General features: G+C 34.4%; 1 long non-coding RNA gene across 4 annotated transcripts; it reads left to right on the forward strand.

Annotated features, from left to right (window-relative positions):
- The first annotated feature begins 3,573 nt into the window (after positions 1-3,573).
- On the forward strand, positions 3,574-16,116 carry LOC107812370 (uncharacterized). Of its 4 annotated transcripts, none has more exons than XR_012693639.1 (6): positions 3,574-4,221; positions 13,565-14,154; positions 14,237-14,363; positions 14,910-15,188; positions 15,267-15,385; positions 15,470-16,116. It is a non-coding gene; the product is annotated as an uncharacterized LOC107812370 (long non-coding RNA). The 4 variants fall into 4 exon arrangements; XR_012693638.1 differs by lacking the exon at positions 3,574-4,221 and adding an exon at positions 9,004-9,414; XR_012693640.1 differs by lacking the exon at positions 3,574-4,221 and adding an exon at positions 9,004-9,414 and having other exon boundaries at positions 15,272-15,385.
- The last annotated feature ends 617 nt before the right edge of the window (positions 16,117-16,733 follow it).

The raw sequence follows: 16,733 nt of genomic DNA on the forward strand, positions 1-16,733 counted from the left end.
CTTTGTTGTATGAAATCATAATTTGTTGTTGGGTATTATTTTGATGCAGACGATTAGCAAACACTAAAAGAGCGCTATTGTTTATCGTTCTTTTCTTCTTTTGTTATTTAAAATTTGATTTATCTTTTCTTAATTTCAAATCCGTCTCCTAACGAGTACTTAATTTACTCTTTAAAACATAGCAGACGTTACAGAATCTTTCAGTTAAAACTTAATGATTTTCAGGTGATTTATTAAGCACTGCTATTTTTCCCCCAATAAGCCAATGAAATGAAATGATAACACGTGGAAATGAATAAAAGCTTTTTTCGAGTTATAATAAGGGTACGGTTGAGCTACAAAAAGAAAAGCGATGGGGGCCTTTTTATTTAAATCGGTGAACGGAGAGAATTATTATATCAATTTCAATAGTACAGAGTAAATAAAATTATACTTGGCCACAAAACCAAGTGACCTTCAAAATATTTTTTGAGCTCTTGATTAGCCAGAGAAAACCACGTTCAATTTAAGAAAAAATGAACTTCGAGAAGTGAATTTAAGTAATCGGGCAGTATATGATATTTATTGACATGAAAACTTGGGATTTTGTCGATCTTATCGAGTTCTGATTACACTATTAATCTGAATTAACAATAATTGTTAATTGACCGAATTGGATATATGACTAACACCCTTTTGTCTTGGTTAAGAATGCATTGACATGCCACGTTCAAGAGGGTGTACCATAGTGTATGTTATTCGCTGATTGCATAGTTTTGATCGATGAGACGTGAGGTGACGTTAACGAGAGGTGGGAGGTTTGGAGATAGACCCTTGAGTTTAAGGGTTTCAAGCTGGCAGGACTAAGATGGAATACCTGGAGTGCAAGTTCGGCGCGGAGCCGAGGGAAGCGGACAGGGAAGTGAGACTTGAATCACAGGTCATCCCCGAGCGAGGCAGTTTCAAGTATCTTGGGTCGGTTATCCAAGGGATGGGGAGACTGACGAGGATGTTACACACCGTATAGGGGTGGGGTTGATGAAATGGAAACTAGCATCTAAAGTACTGTGTGACAGGAAAGTGTCTCTGTCACTTAAAGGTAAGTTTTATAGAGTAGTGTTTAGACCGGCCATGTTGTATGGGGCTGAGTGTTGGCGAGTTAAACACTCACATATCCAGAAGATAAAAATAGCAGAAATTAGGATGTTGAGGTGGATGTGCGGACATACTAGGATGGATAAGATTAAGAATGAAGATATTCGGGAGAAGGTGGGCGTAGCTCCTATGGATGACAAGATGCGGGAAGTGAAGCTCAGATGGTTCAGGCACGTACGGAGGAGAAGCCCAGATGCCCCAGTAAGGAGGTGTGAGCGGTTGGCTTTGGCAGAGGTACGAGAAAAGGTAGAGGGCGACCTAATAAGTAACGGGGAGAGGTGATCAGACAGGACATGGCGTGACTTCAGATTTCCGAGGAATGACCCTTGATAGGAAGGTGTGAAGGTCGAGCATTAGGGTTATAGGTTAGAGGTATTTGAGCATTGTTCTACTTTGTACAGGTGTGAGGCTAGTCTGATAGGGTTTTGTCTTGGATTGCTAGTGGTTCATGTTGTGATCGCACTGTTCTACAGTCTTTCTTTGTGCCGGACCTTATCTACTGATTATTGGTAGTGCTTTGCATCTATTCTCTGGTTCTTATATTGCTGGCATTATTTCTATTATTTTCTATTGATAGTACTAATATATTGTCTCTCTTTTCATCTTCTTGAGTCGAGGGTCTACCGAAAATAGCCTCTCTACTCCCTCGTAATAAGGGTAAGGTCTGCTGACACACTACCCTCCCTAGATCCCACTTGTGAAATTTTACTGGATTGTTATTATTGTTGTTGTATCTATGACTAACATGTTACCACAGTACTACTCGTCTATATATCAATGCCCATATTCATTTGGATGTGAATCTATAAAGAACAAATAAAACGTGACATTTAATTAAGAGAGACTGTTAGGTAAATTCCTATCCTAACAACGAAATACTTTCTTGAGATATGGGTTCAAAAACATTCTCTTTTTAATTCTTCTCTAATCTAAGTACGGCTTTCCCAAACATAACACTGTTGACATCCAATTTTGTCCTATTTTTCCTCCAATTAATTTCTTTATGCTCCTTCGTCATTAATAATTTAGACATATGTTATTTTATTTGTCAATAATTTTATTTAAATTAATACTATATTAATATTTTAATAATTTAATGTAAACTTTTATTATTAATTGAATACCTATTATATATATATTTTCAAGCGGTTAATTTTAGTCCAAATTATAAGACAAAGAAGCGCAAAAGAAATTAAACAAAAGAGAAAAATACGGGGCATTTGCATCTATACCCGTTTTTTGGGTTACGTTTTAACTTGTGCCCGCTTTGCAAAAAAATTACAAGCGTACCCACTTTTTTGCGTAACTTCAGCATACGAGGCTGAAGTAGCAAAAGTAATCACGCAAAACTTTAACATTCTAGTAGACAAGCCTGAAATAACAAAGGCAATACGCTGAAGTTTTTTTTGTCCTGGATAAGCTTTTTCAAAAACTTCAGCAGAAGATGCTGAAGTTATTTAGTTCATTTGTAAAAATTTCAGCACTAAATAAGCTAATTTTTTTTGTCCTGGATTCATTAGTTTTGTCATAAAGTTTTTTCAAAAATTTCAGCAGAAGATGCTGATGTTATTTAGTTTATTTGTAAAAACTTCAGCACTAAATAAGCTGAAGTTTTTGGTCCTGGATAAGCTTTTTCAAAAACTTCAGCATAAGATGCTGAAATTATTTAGTCCATTTGTAAAAAAATTTCAACACTAAATAAGCTGAAGTTTTTTTTTGTCTTGGATAAGCCTTTTCAAAAACTTCAGCAGAAGATGCTGAAGTTATTTCGTTCATTTGTAAAAGCTTCAGCATTATATAAGCTGAAGTTTTTGAAAAAGCTTATATAGTTTTTTGACCCATACAATCACTATATTGGATCTTTGTTTTTCTTCTTCTTTCTGAACGTTTTTATGGAGCAGATCAGTAATTACATTAGGAAAAGGTGACTTCAGTAGAAATAAATCAAATAATCATAATGTTTAAGTGATATAAAGTAAAACTATTACTTTAACCCCACAGATCAATTCATTTGATTCAACGAAAAAAAGATTACATCAAAAATGCTGGAAAAAAAATCGTGCAACTTATGTTAGTTGATTCATTATTATTGATAAGTCGTAATCAATTTATTGGGACTTAAATTTAGTTGTCCCAACTCCCAATCAAGACCAGATGCTAACCTGTGTTATCGTACTGAAAATATCTTAATAAAACGAAGAAGGAGAAGGAGGACGAGAAAGGGGGCTGAAGTTGTTTAAAAAATGAGTACTAGTTAAAACTTTAAAAAAAAATAGGTATAGGTTAAATAGGGGCGACCAAATAGGGCACCCCGTGCAATTTTTACGAAAAATACCAACAATTTCAGCCAGTATTTTGCCGGGCCAAATAAGAGACTCAAAAACATTGCGTTAGCCCAATCCATCAGCCCATTAGGAGACCCGACCCGTACCAGTTATATTTGAATGGTTTAACCCATTTCCCCAACCTTTCTCCTTCCACTTTCAGCTATGGCAGCCAACTGCCACCTCCTTTGGACAGATAATGTCACTCCATTTTTGTGCAACTTCTTTCTCTCATCTCTGCTTGCAGTCGCAATATCTTTTATACACTTTCTCTTTTGTCTTTTCAAGGATTCAGTCAACACAAAAGGCCAAGAGACTTTTGAATTTTGATCGGACATACACAGAGAATCGCCCGAGCAGGAATTCAAGTTCAACCCGTGACTCCTCTCTGATGTATTATCTCAAACGGCTATTTCAAGTTTCAAACCAAAAAATCAACCCTAGCTCTCTTCTCCCTATAAATACAACTCTAAGATTTCAGACGGCAAAAAAAAAAAATGTTTTTGGCCATCCGGAAATACAGATTAAAAAAAAATCCTCAATCTCATCTCATTCAACCAAAGTTTTGAACCATCAAAAATCCATCAACTTCGTCTTTCTATTCAGTTTATCTACAAGTCCTACTACACAAAACAAAGCCGAATATATCCATTATTTATCTCAAAAACTAGTTTAATCCCTATCAATCTCTGTCCGATTCAAGTCGTTGAAAGAGGAGTAGATCCGAAGCCTTAAGAGCTCCAGGTTCACTACTCCAATAAAGGTTAGATCTAAACCTGCTACTCTTTATTTATTACTTTAAGTAACATATTAGAAATCATGATTCAGAGTTCATTGTGTGTAGAAATTATGTCTTTAAGGGAATTAGTTTCTGGGCGTCTGGTATTTGCATTATGACAGATAATGTTCGATAAAATGCTAGCTGTTTTGTTAAAAGTTACCATGTGTTTTATCATTTATAAATGTTGTAGAAGTTTTATCTTGTTTTTTTTAGTTCTTATGCAGCAGAGATTCATGTCTTAAATTCTGCCAGAATCATTGTTGTTAGCCTGCCTGTATTTATAAATAATGATTCTGGAAATTAAAACGTTAGCTTATAAACGTAAATTTAAATGATACAGAAATTAATTCGAGCCCACTGAATTTACAGTGTTTCCTTAAGGAATTTAATCCCCTCCTAGTACCCAAGGTTATAGATTATTTCCTTCTAGGATAGAACGAATTACACACTGGTGTAGCGGTACTTCAAACCCCAGTGTTTTAGCGAACACAAAGTTCGGCAGCAAATCATACTTATGGATGCGTTGTTTGTAGTTAAAAACAATGCAGAATAAAGAGGACAACTCAGAAGTCGAATGAAAATTCTGAGAGGAAGGAATGCAAAGTATAGCCAATGTTGAATTTTTACGGAAGAGAATATCAGATTGCAATTCGTTTTTCCAGTGTATACAGAGTGTATATCCAGTATATGCAGAATGTATATCCAGTGTATACAGAGTGTATATTAAGTGTATACAGAGTGTATATTAAGTGTATACATAGTGTATATTAAGTGTATACAGAGTGTTTCGAGTGTTTTTTCCGATGTGTTCTTCTTTCTCTCCAACTTATGCTCTATTTATAACAGTTATTTGAGAGAAATATGTCCCCTCCATGGTGCAACAATCACTAGGCTATCATGGAGGAAGCACTTACATGGTGGAATGTACACTTGCTTGGTGGGAGGAGCACTTGCACAATTGTGGGAGGTGCACTAGGCTGCTTATTGCTTAGTGTTGCTACACAATACACGGATTGGAAAACAGCCGTTACAAACACGGATTATATCACGTTAATATTCACTATTAACAAATAAATTTGGTCCAAAAAATTAATCAATCGATCGATCATTTGACCAAATCCGAATCCAAATCCCATTTCCCATTCACTCTAATTTTAAGACTATTTCATCTTAAACAAAAACTTAACAACCATGACTATAGGAATCTATCGCTTTATATAAGTTGAATGAATATATATATGTGGAAAGGCACCATGTTCTCTAGCTCTTATTCACTACAAGTCTGAACCTTTAGATGGAAACCATGTCCATCTACTGTTCTCTAGCTATTTCTTTTTAAAAAAACCTTATTTTAGCTATAGATTGATTTTGCGTACATTCCAGAAATCATATCTTCAAGAAAAGGGCAGTATCAATTTGAAATATGTGTGTGCATGTATAAGATATTCATGTAGATTATTAAAGTATCTGTTAGAATCCATGCTAATAAACAACTGTAGTTTCATTTGATATTATGTTATGAATACATGTGGTTTGTGATCGGGTCAAATGACTGATTTATGTGGTAGAATAGCATTAAGTCGTGTTAAGTATTTCTCTTAATTGAGGAAGTGTTAGTTTGAGTTAGAAAGAAAACTTTCAGCTATTTGTTGCATAAATTGTCTAATAATTTATTGTTTACCAGAAGTATATGTTGAAAACCTTTTCTTTAAGGCGTGATGCTAAGTTTTGTTTGAAATTCTATTGTCTGATATGAAAGAAACCTGCAAGCCTAAAATGCTTTTGACAATATGAAAGCTATTCTGGGCTTTACAGAATGATTTTCTGTGATTATTTTACTCATTTCGTATACTATAAGTTTAAGACTATTTTTACTATTTTTTATTCTCTACTTTCTTTATTTGCATGTACACTTTGGAGCGACATGGAGTCTTAATGCATGATTCTTCCTACCCGCATAGAGTTATCACATTCTATCTTCTCTAATCGTATTGGACAACAAGAAAACAAGCGACAATTGCTTGAGTTGCCTATGACTTCTTTTCTCTATTTTCTTTTATCACTTGTTCTATTTAACTCTTTTATGATCGTTGAATTATGTGTTTGTGGTTATCTCAATGTTTTTGGATTGTTATTGAAATTTATTTTCGATATAGGATTAACAATGAAGCTTTGGTTTTCACTTAGGATCTTTCTTCTTTTTAACAACAAAAGTAACTTCTTTTTATCACATAAAAAGGACGTCCTTATTAAGAACTTTGAATCAGTTTCAAATCAATTTTGATTTAATATAGAAAATAGGTCTAATGTCTTACCTTTTAAAAAATATATTCATTTTTTTAGCCAAGATTAGTCAGCGTGTTGCCACATCAAAATTTGAACTCTCAAAACTTATTAAGTCCCGAAATGATTTTATACAGTAATGAGTCTTTTTCTTAACTAAGAATCAATTATCACCTTTTTATATTATCAAAATATTTTTTTAATGCTATGCTTGAATATTTTGAAGCCTTAATTAATTAAGCCTAAGTTTGGAAGGAACAAACGTTTCATGCGGATTTTGAGGGGTGCCTCATACCTTCCCCTTAATTTACTAGAACCCCTTACCTTAGAATTTTTAATATTTAGTAGACCTTAATGGAATTTTACTTTTAATACTTAGTTAAATAATTATGGTGTCCTAATTCTCCTTTAAAATAATTAGGTGGCGAATTCTAATTTAATAAAATATAGGAATCACCATATATTGTATTCTATTTGACCCATGTTAATATTGGATATAACAAACATAAATAGTAGGTAACTTGTTGGCCACACAATTAACAAGTTAAACCACAATCGCAGAACCAAAGAACTTAGCTACTCATAGCTTTTATCTCAAAATATATAATAATTAAAAATCATAAACCAACAAGAAGAAATGAAAGAAAAAGTAAACTCCTCGTCGAATTTTGTTATTTTCTGCTCCTCGTGCGTTTCTTGCCACCAAAATAGCATGAAAAACATTCAAAAGATATTTCAAGATATATTTATATAAATATTACCTAGGGTCTGCATGGGGTCTCTCAATACAATTCGAATCCCATTTCCTCCGGTACGGAAATGAAAGGAACGGTCGAAATTACGTGAGAGAAAGAACCTTTTGGTGGAGTCCAGCCTCCGAAGGATAGAATAGCACTTCTTAGTGACTAGGAGCGGAGAGCTCGATGCACCTTATTTTTCTTTGACCAGCCTATCTTCTTTCTATAAGCAAGCTTCTTCCGGCCGTCCAATCCCTGGACGGCTCTCTGTTCTTGAGCATATTGGGGGATTAGACGGTAGTTGAAAGAGCTGCTCGAAAGCTTGACGAACACTACTAGAATTCCGGAAAAAAGCAATCAAAATTTAGCGACCAAAGTTGGCTGTCAAGAATAACGACCAAAGTTGGTCGCTAAATTAGCGAAAATAATGAAATAAATATTTGAAATACATTAGCGACCAAGTTTGGTCGCAACTTGGTTGCTAATTTCATCAAAATGTTGACCGGACTGGTCAGACTTGCTTGGTCAAAGGTATACTGAGATTAGTGACCAACGTTGGTCACCAAAGCGGGACCCACCTATCAAATTTTAATAATTATATTATTATTTTAAAAAAATTACAAAATATAAATATATATAATTTAAATTAACGACCAACGTTGGTCGCTAACTAAAGGGTAAGCAGATAGCGACCAACTTTGGTCGCCAAAATGGGACGCAGTTATAAAATTTTAATAATTATATTTATATTACAAAAAATTTGTAAAATATAAATAAATATAATTCAAAGTTAGTGATCAAAGTTGGTCGCTTACTGAAATAGAGACCAACTTTGGTCGCTAATCTGGGACCCAGTTCTAACGTTTAACAAATATATTATTATTTTAAATATTATATAAAATATAAATAAATCTGATTTAAATTTAGCGACCAACTTTGGTTACTAATTTAAATTTATGTATAATTAGCGACCAAAGTTGGTCTCTATTTCAATTTATCTAAATTACTTTTAATTCAATTTAAAATTATATATATATATATATATATATATATATATATATATATATATATATATATATATATATATATATACATACTTACACTATACTATGCACTAAGTATTAGTGCATTAGCTAATATTATATCGAATATAGCTTATATATATATATATATACTTACACTATACTATGCACTAAGTATCAGTGCATTAGCTAATATTATATCGAATATAGCTTATATATATATATATATATATATAATATAGATACTTACACTATACTATGCACTAAGTATCAGTGCATTAGCTAATATTATATTGAATATAGCTTATATATATATAATATATACTTACACTGTACTAAGCACAAAGTATTGGTGCATTAGCTAATATTAGCTAATATAAGCTATATATATAAGCTATATTCAATATTCGATATAATATTAGCTAATGCACTGATACTTAGTGCATAGTATAGTGTAAGTATCTATATTATATATTTATAAGCTATATTCGATATAATATTAGCTAATGCACTGATACTTAGTGCATAGTATAGTGTAAGTATATATGATATATATATATATATATATATATATATATATATATATATATATATATATATATATATATATATATAAAAGCTATATTCGATATAATATTAGCTAATGCACTAATACTTAGTGCATAGTATAGTGTAAGTATATATATATATATAAGTTATATTCGATATAATATTAGCTAATGCACTGATATATATATATACATACTTACACTATACTATGCTCTAAGTATCAATGTTTAGATATATATTTAAAAAATCAAAATAGAAAAAAAAGTAAATTCATTTTTTTTGTAATCAAAGTTGGTCGCTATTTTTAAATCCAGAGTCAAAATCGGGTTTCCCCTCCCAATCTCTTATTTTCTTCCCAAAATTTTTCCAAACTCTCTCTCAACATATTCTCCTCCCCTTCTCTATTTCCCTTACACAAATCAATCCCCCCACCCCTTGCCACCACTGTGACCGCGCGCCACCATGCTGGAGCTGCTGCTAAATCTGTCGCCGGAGCCGTTGTCCGCCGCTACCACTGTCGCCGGAGTCGTTGTCCCCCACCCCTTGCCACCACTGCTTTTTAGTCCTCCTTTTAATCTACCAAGGTTAGTAATCTACCTTATTAGCTTTTTAATTTTTAATTTTTGCTATATAATTTTATGTAATTTTTTAGAGTTTTTGTCTATTTAGTATTAGGGTTTTTGGTTTGAACTACATTAGATTTATGAACTTAAGGTAGAAATTATGATCTTTTTAATTCTTGTATTAATTTATATTGAGTTCAATTGTGAAAAGAAATAATTCATACATTAGCAATACCTAAATAAGAGTACTTGTAAATACATTGTCTTAGAAGAGGAGCAATACCTAAATAAGTACCTAAAATCATGCTTTAAACTATCATTATACGTTTATAAGATAAGAAAAAAGAATTAAAGGGAGGAATTTATTAATGTATTAATTATGAACCTAAGGTCATATTGGACTTTTAGGATATGAATTGGACTTTTAGTTAACTAAAATAAGATTAGGATATGAATTAACTAAATTAATTTGTTCTTTCTTTATTTATATAGATGGAACATCGTACTTGGATGTACAATAGGAATTATCCTAATCGGTGGGGATTGCGGGAGGATTTTATAGAAGGGGTTGATGACTTTATTAGACATGCAGTGTCACTTCCGCCATACATAAATGAAGGAGTAATTAGGTGCCCTTGTGTTAGGTGCGACTGCATGAAGTTTGGAAAACCGGAGGAAGTTAAGGTTCATCTTTATAGTTAGGGGTTTATAGCAAATTACTTTGTGTGGACTAATCATGGAGAGATCGATGGTAGCCATATGATATTTCATAACATGGTTGTTGGTGAAAGTAGTAGGTCGGTGGAGAATACAAATCGTGATTCCAGAATTTATGATATGGTTGCAGATGCTTTTGGAATGCACTTAGGGGTGAGCCCAATGAAAATGTTGAACAAACTCCTAATGATGAAGCAAAATATTTTTATGAACAGTTAGAGGAAGCTAGTCGTCCATTACGTAAAGGAAGTCCGCACTCTGAGTTGTCTGTTACAGTTAGATTACTAAGTATCAAATCTGATTGGAATATTTCTCAAGGAGCCATGGACTCTTTCATTGACCTTATGCGTGAACTAGTTGACTCCGAAATCGAATTACCTGGTGATTTCTATAAGGCAAAGAGATTAGTTTCTAAGTTAGGACTTTTGTCAATGAGAATTGATTGTTGTGAAGATGGTTGCATGTTATATTATAAAGATGATGCAAATTTAAGCAGTTGTAAATTTTGCGAAAAGCCTCGTTTCAAGAGGCTTTCCAGCGGGAAGATGGTCGCTATCAAGGCGATGCATTATTTACCTCTTATACCTAGGCTAAAGAGGTTATATGCGTCGATGAGTTCTGCTCCTCATATGAGACGACACTTTGAAAATAGAAGACCACCTGGTGTTATGTGTCATCCTTCAGATGGAGAAGCTTGGAAGCATTTTGATAGGACATATCCAGATTTTGCTAGTGAACCAAGGAACATTCGGTTAGGTCTGTGTGCGGATGGCTTCACGCCTTTTTCTATATCTACGACACCGTATCATGTTGGCCTGTCTTTCTTACACCTTATAATCTACCACCCGAGTTGATCATGACTAGTCCATATATATTCTTAAATTGTATTATCCCCGGTCCACGTAATCCAAAAAGTTTGATAGATGTATATTAGAAACCTTTGATTAATGAGCTGAAACAATTGTGGTACGATGGTGTTGAAACATATGACATATCAACCAAGCAGAATTTCAATTTGCGTGCTAATTTAATGTGGACAATTAAAATTTTTCCTGTGTATGGAATGTTGTCTGGGTGGATGACTGTTGGGAAGCTAGCTTGTCCTTACTGCATGAAAAATAGTAAAGCGTTCACTTTGAAACATGGCTAAAAGCAATCATGGTTTGATTGTCATCGTCAATTCTTGCCTCCTGATCATGAGTTTAGAAGGATGAAAAATGCATTCAAAAAGAATAAAATGGAATATGATTATCCACCTCCGATACTTTCAGGTGAGGAAATTTGGGAGAGGGTCCAAAACATCAGTAAAGTTACTGAAGCTCCACCTTATAGATTCCCCAGATACGATGTTACTCATAATTGGACCAAACAAAGTATATTTTGGGAGTTGCCTTATTGGAAGGATAATCTTCTCCGTCACAACCTTGATGTCATGCATATTGAGAAGAATTATTTTGACAATTTGTTCAACACAGTGATGGATGTTAAAGGTAAGACAAAGGATAACCCGAAGGCTAGAATGGACTTACAAGAATATTGCAGGCGGCCTGAATTACACTTGCAGACAGCAAACAATGGTAAGTTATTCAAGCCTAAAGTAAGTTACACATTCACTTTGGAAGAAAGACGGCAGATTTGTGATTGGGTAACGAAATTGAAGATGTCTGAGGGTTATGCGTCGAATTTTTGGGGAAAAAGTTGATATGGAGGTAGGGAAGTTGAGCCATTTGAAAAGTCATGGCTGTCATGTTTTCATGGAGACCTTAGTGCCTATTGCATTTTGTGGTTTGCCTGAAAAATCTGGAAACCCATCACAGAGATAAATTTGTTTTTCAAAGACTTGTGTTCTTCCACATTAAGGAAAGAAAACCTACTCCGGATGGATCAGAACATTCGTGTAACTTCTTCTAAGATGGAAAAAATATTTCCATGTGGGGTTTTTGATGTGATGGAACACCTTCCAATCCACCTTGTACACGAGGCACGACTTGGATGGCCTGTTCAATGCAGATGGATGTATCCCTTTGAGAGGTAATATTATATGTTTGATGTAATTTTTTGTTTTATTTGAATGTTCTTGGCTAACCTGAAATTATGTAGGATAATTAGCAAATACAAACAATTTGTTAAGCAGAGGAATAAGATTGAAGGATCTATATGCGAAGCTTATCTTGCAAAGGAAACTACTCATTTTTGTTCTTATTATTTTGAGAGTAATGTGCCATGTGCTAGGAATAGGCCCAAAAGGCACACGATCGACCTTAGGAATGATCCATTATATCCGCCTATGTCCATATTTAATCAACCAGACCGATGTTCTAAGGATGTTAGAAAGAGAAGTTTGAGTGATATGGAGTTCAAGTCAGCTATACTTCACGTGTTGCTAAATTGTCCCGAAGTTGTACCATTTCTCAAGTAAGTATTGATTTAGAAGTTATCAAAATATAAAAATTACTGTGATTACATCTCAATGCAACTACTAAAAATATTTGATGTGTCACAATCACTTCGTGGGTCAATTTGGCCATGATGCTGTATATACGAGATTTGATACGTGGTTCAAACAATTTGTATGTTTCTCTTTAAGATATTCTAACACTATGTAGGTAAACAATGTGTGGAAGTTATGCTAACTTATGAATTTTTTTAACAATATGTAGGTAAATGATCCAAATAATGGTGTAAATCAATTTTTGAAAGATATATCTTGGGGACCTAAGGTTGAGGTCACAACAATGTCTAAGTACGTTGTGAATGGTTGTAAGTTTCATACAGAGGATTGCTTTAAAAATAAAAATAGCAACAACAATGGGGTGGAGGTTCAAGGTGGTGATGACAACCAAGATGGAGATATTGATTATTATGGTGTGCTCAAAGAAATAATAGAACTAGAATATACAAGTTGTCCATATAAGAAATTGATACTCTTTAGATGCAAGTGATTTGACCCACATCCAACAAGAGGTACAAGAGTACACAATCAATACAACATAATTAAGGTTAATCATACGAGGGAGTATGATCGCTATGATCCTTTCATAATTGCACATAATGTTAGGAAAGTGTATTATGCTCCTTATCCATTACAGCGGAATAAGTCCAATTGGTGGGTTGTAATAAAAACTAAGCATGTGGGTAGGGTGGAAGTCGAGAATGTGTTAGATGTTGCATATCAAAACGATATCTCTAGTGTTGACCAAATAGTGGACGAAGTTTTAGAAAATGATTTGGAACATCCTGAACACATATTGGAAGAAGTTGATATAAATGAAGTAAGAATTATAGAAAACGAGGAAGAAGAATCAACTGATGAAGCTCAAACTAGTGAGGAAGAAGAATTCTCGAACGAGGAACTATACGTCGATGAGCTTTAGAAAGTTGGTTTCTTTAATAACTCTCGTTTATAGCTAGTTTCTTTATATGTTTCAATCTAAAAATGTATTATATTATGCAGATGACAGGCAAGGGTCGAGAAAAGGCTAAGAAACCAAAGAGGAGGGTAGAAGATAATCCTCTATCTTTTCCTGCCTCTTCAGAGATGTCTATGACTATGCCTATGGCTTTGCCTCCACCCCAGGGCTATTCTGAGTTGCCACATCATCACCAGCCCTACACCTTCGTGCAAACACCATGTCTTTCGTCACAGGGCCATAGGACTGTATGTCCGACATACAGTCCAGCTGCTGCACGACCACATGGATCACAACCATCTACATCGTATGGATGACATCGATCCATGTCACATCCACATGGATCACAGGCATCAGTGTCACAGCCACTCGGGTCATAGCCACTCGGGTCACAGCTATCAGTGTCACGTCCACTTGCGGGCCATACAACTATGTCGCAGTCACAGGGCTCGCAACCATCTTCATCTGGGACTCCACCTATTTCAGGCCTTCGCCTGCGAGATACTAGCTCTGACCCCCCCTACACCTTCCACACATGCCTCTGATATACATGCTTTGGACGATGATGTTGATGATACGAGGAGGTGCATTATGATTAATATGGCAGGATTATCATAGTCCCTGAGGGTGATGGGTAAGAGTTATTTGTTATTTTTACGTTTATTGTTTTGTACAGTTTTACTAAGATATTAATGTGTTTTTTTATTAAATTGCAGGTTCATCCCTAGTAATATTACTACAAGGATAATCACCAAAGCCACCAGAAAGCTTTATGATGGCCCTTATGCGACTTGGAGTGATTTCTCATTCACGTTGAAGGAGCAAATTTTCAATCAATTTAAGGTATAAATGTTCTTTTAAGCAGTACAATTATTTATATTTATGATATTTCCATCTAAATATGTATTATAGAATATAGCTTATATATATATACTTACACTATACTATGCACTAAGTATTAGTACATTAGCTAATATTATATCGAATATAGCTTATATATATCGAATATAGCTTTTATATATATTCGATAAAAGCTTAGTGCATTAATACATAATTATTCAAAAGTTAAGTGCATTAATACTTAGCTTTTATTAGCTAATATTATATTCGATATAATATTAGCTAATGCACTAATACTTAGTGCATAGTGTGTGTGTGTATATATATATATATATATATATATATATATATATATATATATATATATATATATATATATATTAGCTAATGCACTAATATACTATATACTATATTATAAGCAGTTAATGCACTTAACTTTTGAATAATTATTAGCTAATAAAAGCTAAGTATAATATATCGAATATAGTTTTTATGATATTTCCATCTAAATATGATATTTCCATATAATACTTAACTTTTGAAATACAGAGCAAATGAATATGGGAATACCGCTATAGCACGGATGTGGCTGCAAATTTTCATCTCAAAGATCGCAAGCGATTGTCTCATTGTTTCTCCAAAGTTAGAAAGTTTAACCAGAAGCCTGGCTGATTGCTTCAGAATTTATGGGAAGATTTGCAAAGGCAGTGACTTACCGCAGAGTTCTTACAGAAGAGCGAAAAAGGAAAGAAAGCTCGTGCATCTGAGAAGGGATGATCCTTGCACACTGGAGGTGCGATCAACCTAGGGACAATAAAGAGAAGAATGGTTCGTAATTGCTTAATTTATTTTAATTTTCAAAGTATATCTATTCTGTTTATTAACTAAAATTTATGAGTTTTCAAGAGAAGAAGTTGGGGCGTCCGACGAACCAAGATGAGCTATTCAAGGAGACTCATATTGTAAAGAAGAAGAAAGAGACGGATCAATAAAGGTGGGTCGAGGGTCGAGCCTCGACTGTACATGTAAGTTTTCACTTTTCATTAAGTATTTTGATTTACTTTTATATAAATTTTGAAATACTAATTCAATGTAATTTTTTTTATAAGGTCGCTTCACAGCTGAAGTGAAGGAATTCATACGCAGTCAGCCACCTAATGAGTCGGGCGACCCAATCCAACCTTTGGGCGAGGATGCTGAAAGAATCTAGACGCAGGCTGCTGGCGGTCCAAAATGGGGGAAGGTATACGGGCTTCCTACTAAGAAATTCCATCGCTATAACTGTGGAATGCAAGGAATAGGGACTTCTTCGCAAGCCGAGCAACTTGATGGGGAGAGCCTCTCCTCTATGCAGGAGACTGTGACAAAGCTCACATCTGAGCTAGAAGCCGCCAAGGAAAGAGAAAAGATTAGAGATGCTCAGTACATTGGCATGCAAGAGTAGATTAAATCTCTCCTAGCTTCTGGCATTTTTCTGATTCCCCGGCCTCGTGATTCATCGCTAGAGGCTCGCCTTCCCCGTGCTCGTTCCTCCTGTCCTCCATGTGATCGTTCTTCCCATCCTAGACAAGTACACCCTTCTGGATACCGTCTTGGTGATGAAAGTTCATCAGACGGTGATGATAATGATGTAGAAAACAATCCTTGACTTTTATACCCTTTCAACTAGACAAATACAATCGGTTTTCGAATGGACTTGTAATAACAGTTAACTTAGTTTGGTTAGCTTAATGTGTTAGTTCTATTGAACTTTATAGTTTGTTAGTTTTAATGTTGTTGTTGTTGTTTATTGTTGTTGTTGTTGTTATTGTTGCTTTTTATTATTGTTGTTGTTGTTGTTGGCATAAAATGCCTGTTAGGATTTTTGGTAAGCTGGCAGGTGGTGTAGCTGCCAAAACAGGGATTTTCTGCCAAAAATATACCAAAAAAGCGACTTGATCGCTTATCCCTTAAAAAAATAAATTCATGGGCAATAGCTACCAACTTGGTCGCTATTAAACCCAGATTTCTCAAAAGCGACCAACAAGGTGACCTTTACTCGAAAGATGCTTATTTGAAAGATACTTGTTTGAAGGAAATATATTCGAAATATATTTATTGAAAATCATATTATCTTAGAGATTATTACTTGAAGGATTTATAGGCGAAAGATTTATATTTGAAGGACTTGATTAATTGATTGCACTTGTATTTTTTTTTGTTGAGAAGCATTTATGGTGTTCTTGTTGCCTGCTATTTATATCACTGGTTGATCATTTTTGCCATCATTGTTATCTGCTTCTTATTATTTTTGTACGCTATATTGCACATGTTTATTTGGTAGTCTGGTCCTAGCCTCGTCACTACTTTGCCGAGGTTAGGCTAGGCACTTAC

This window comes from Nicotiana tabacum, chromosome 7, assembly GCF_000715075.1.
Source record: "Nicotiana tabacum cultivar K326 chromosome 7, ASM71507v2, whole genome shotgun sequence".
Lineage (NCBI taxonomy): Eukaryota > Viridiplantae > Streptophyta > Magnoliopsida > Solanales > Solanaceae > Nicotiana > Nicotiana tabacum.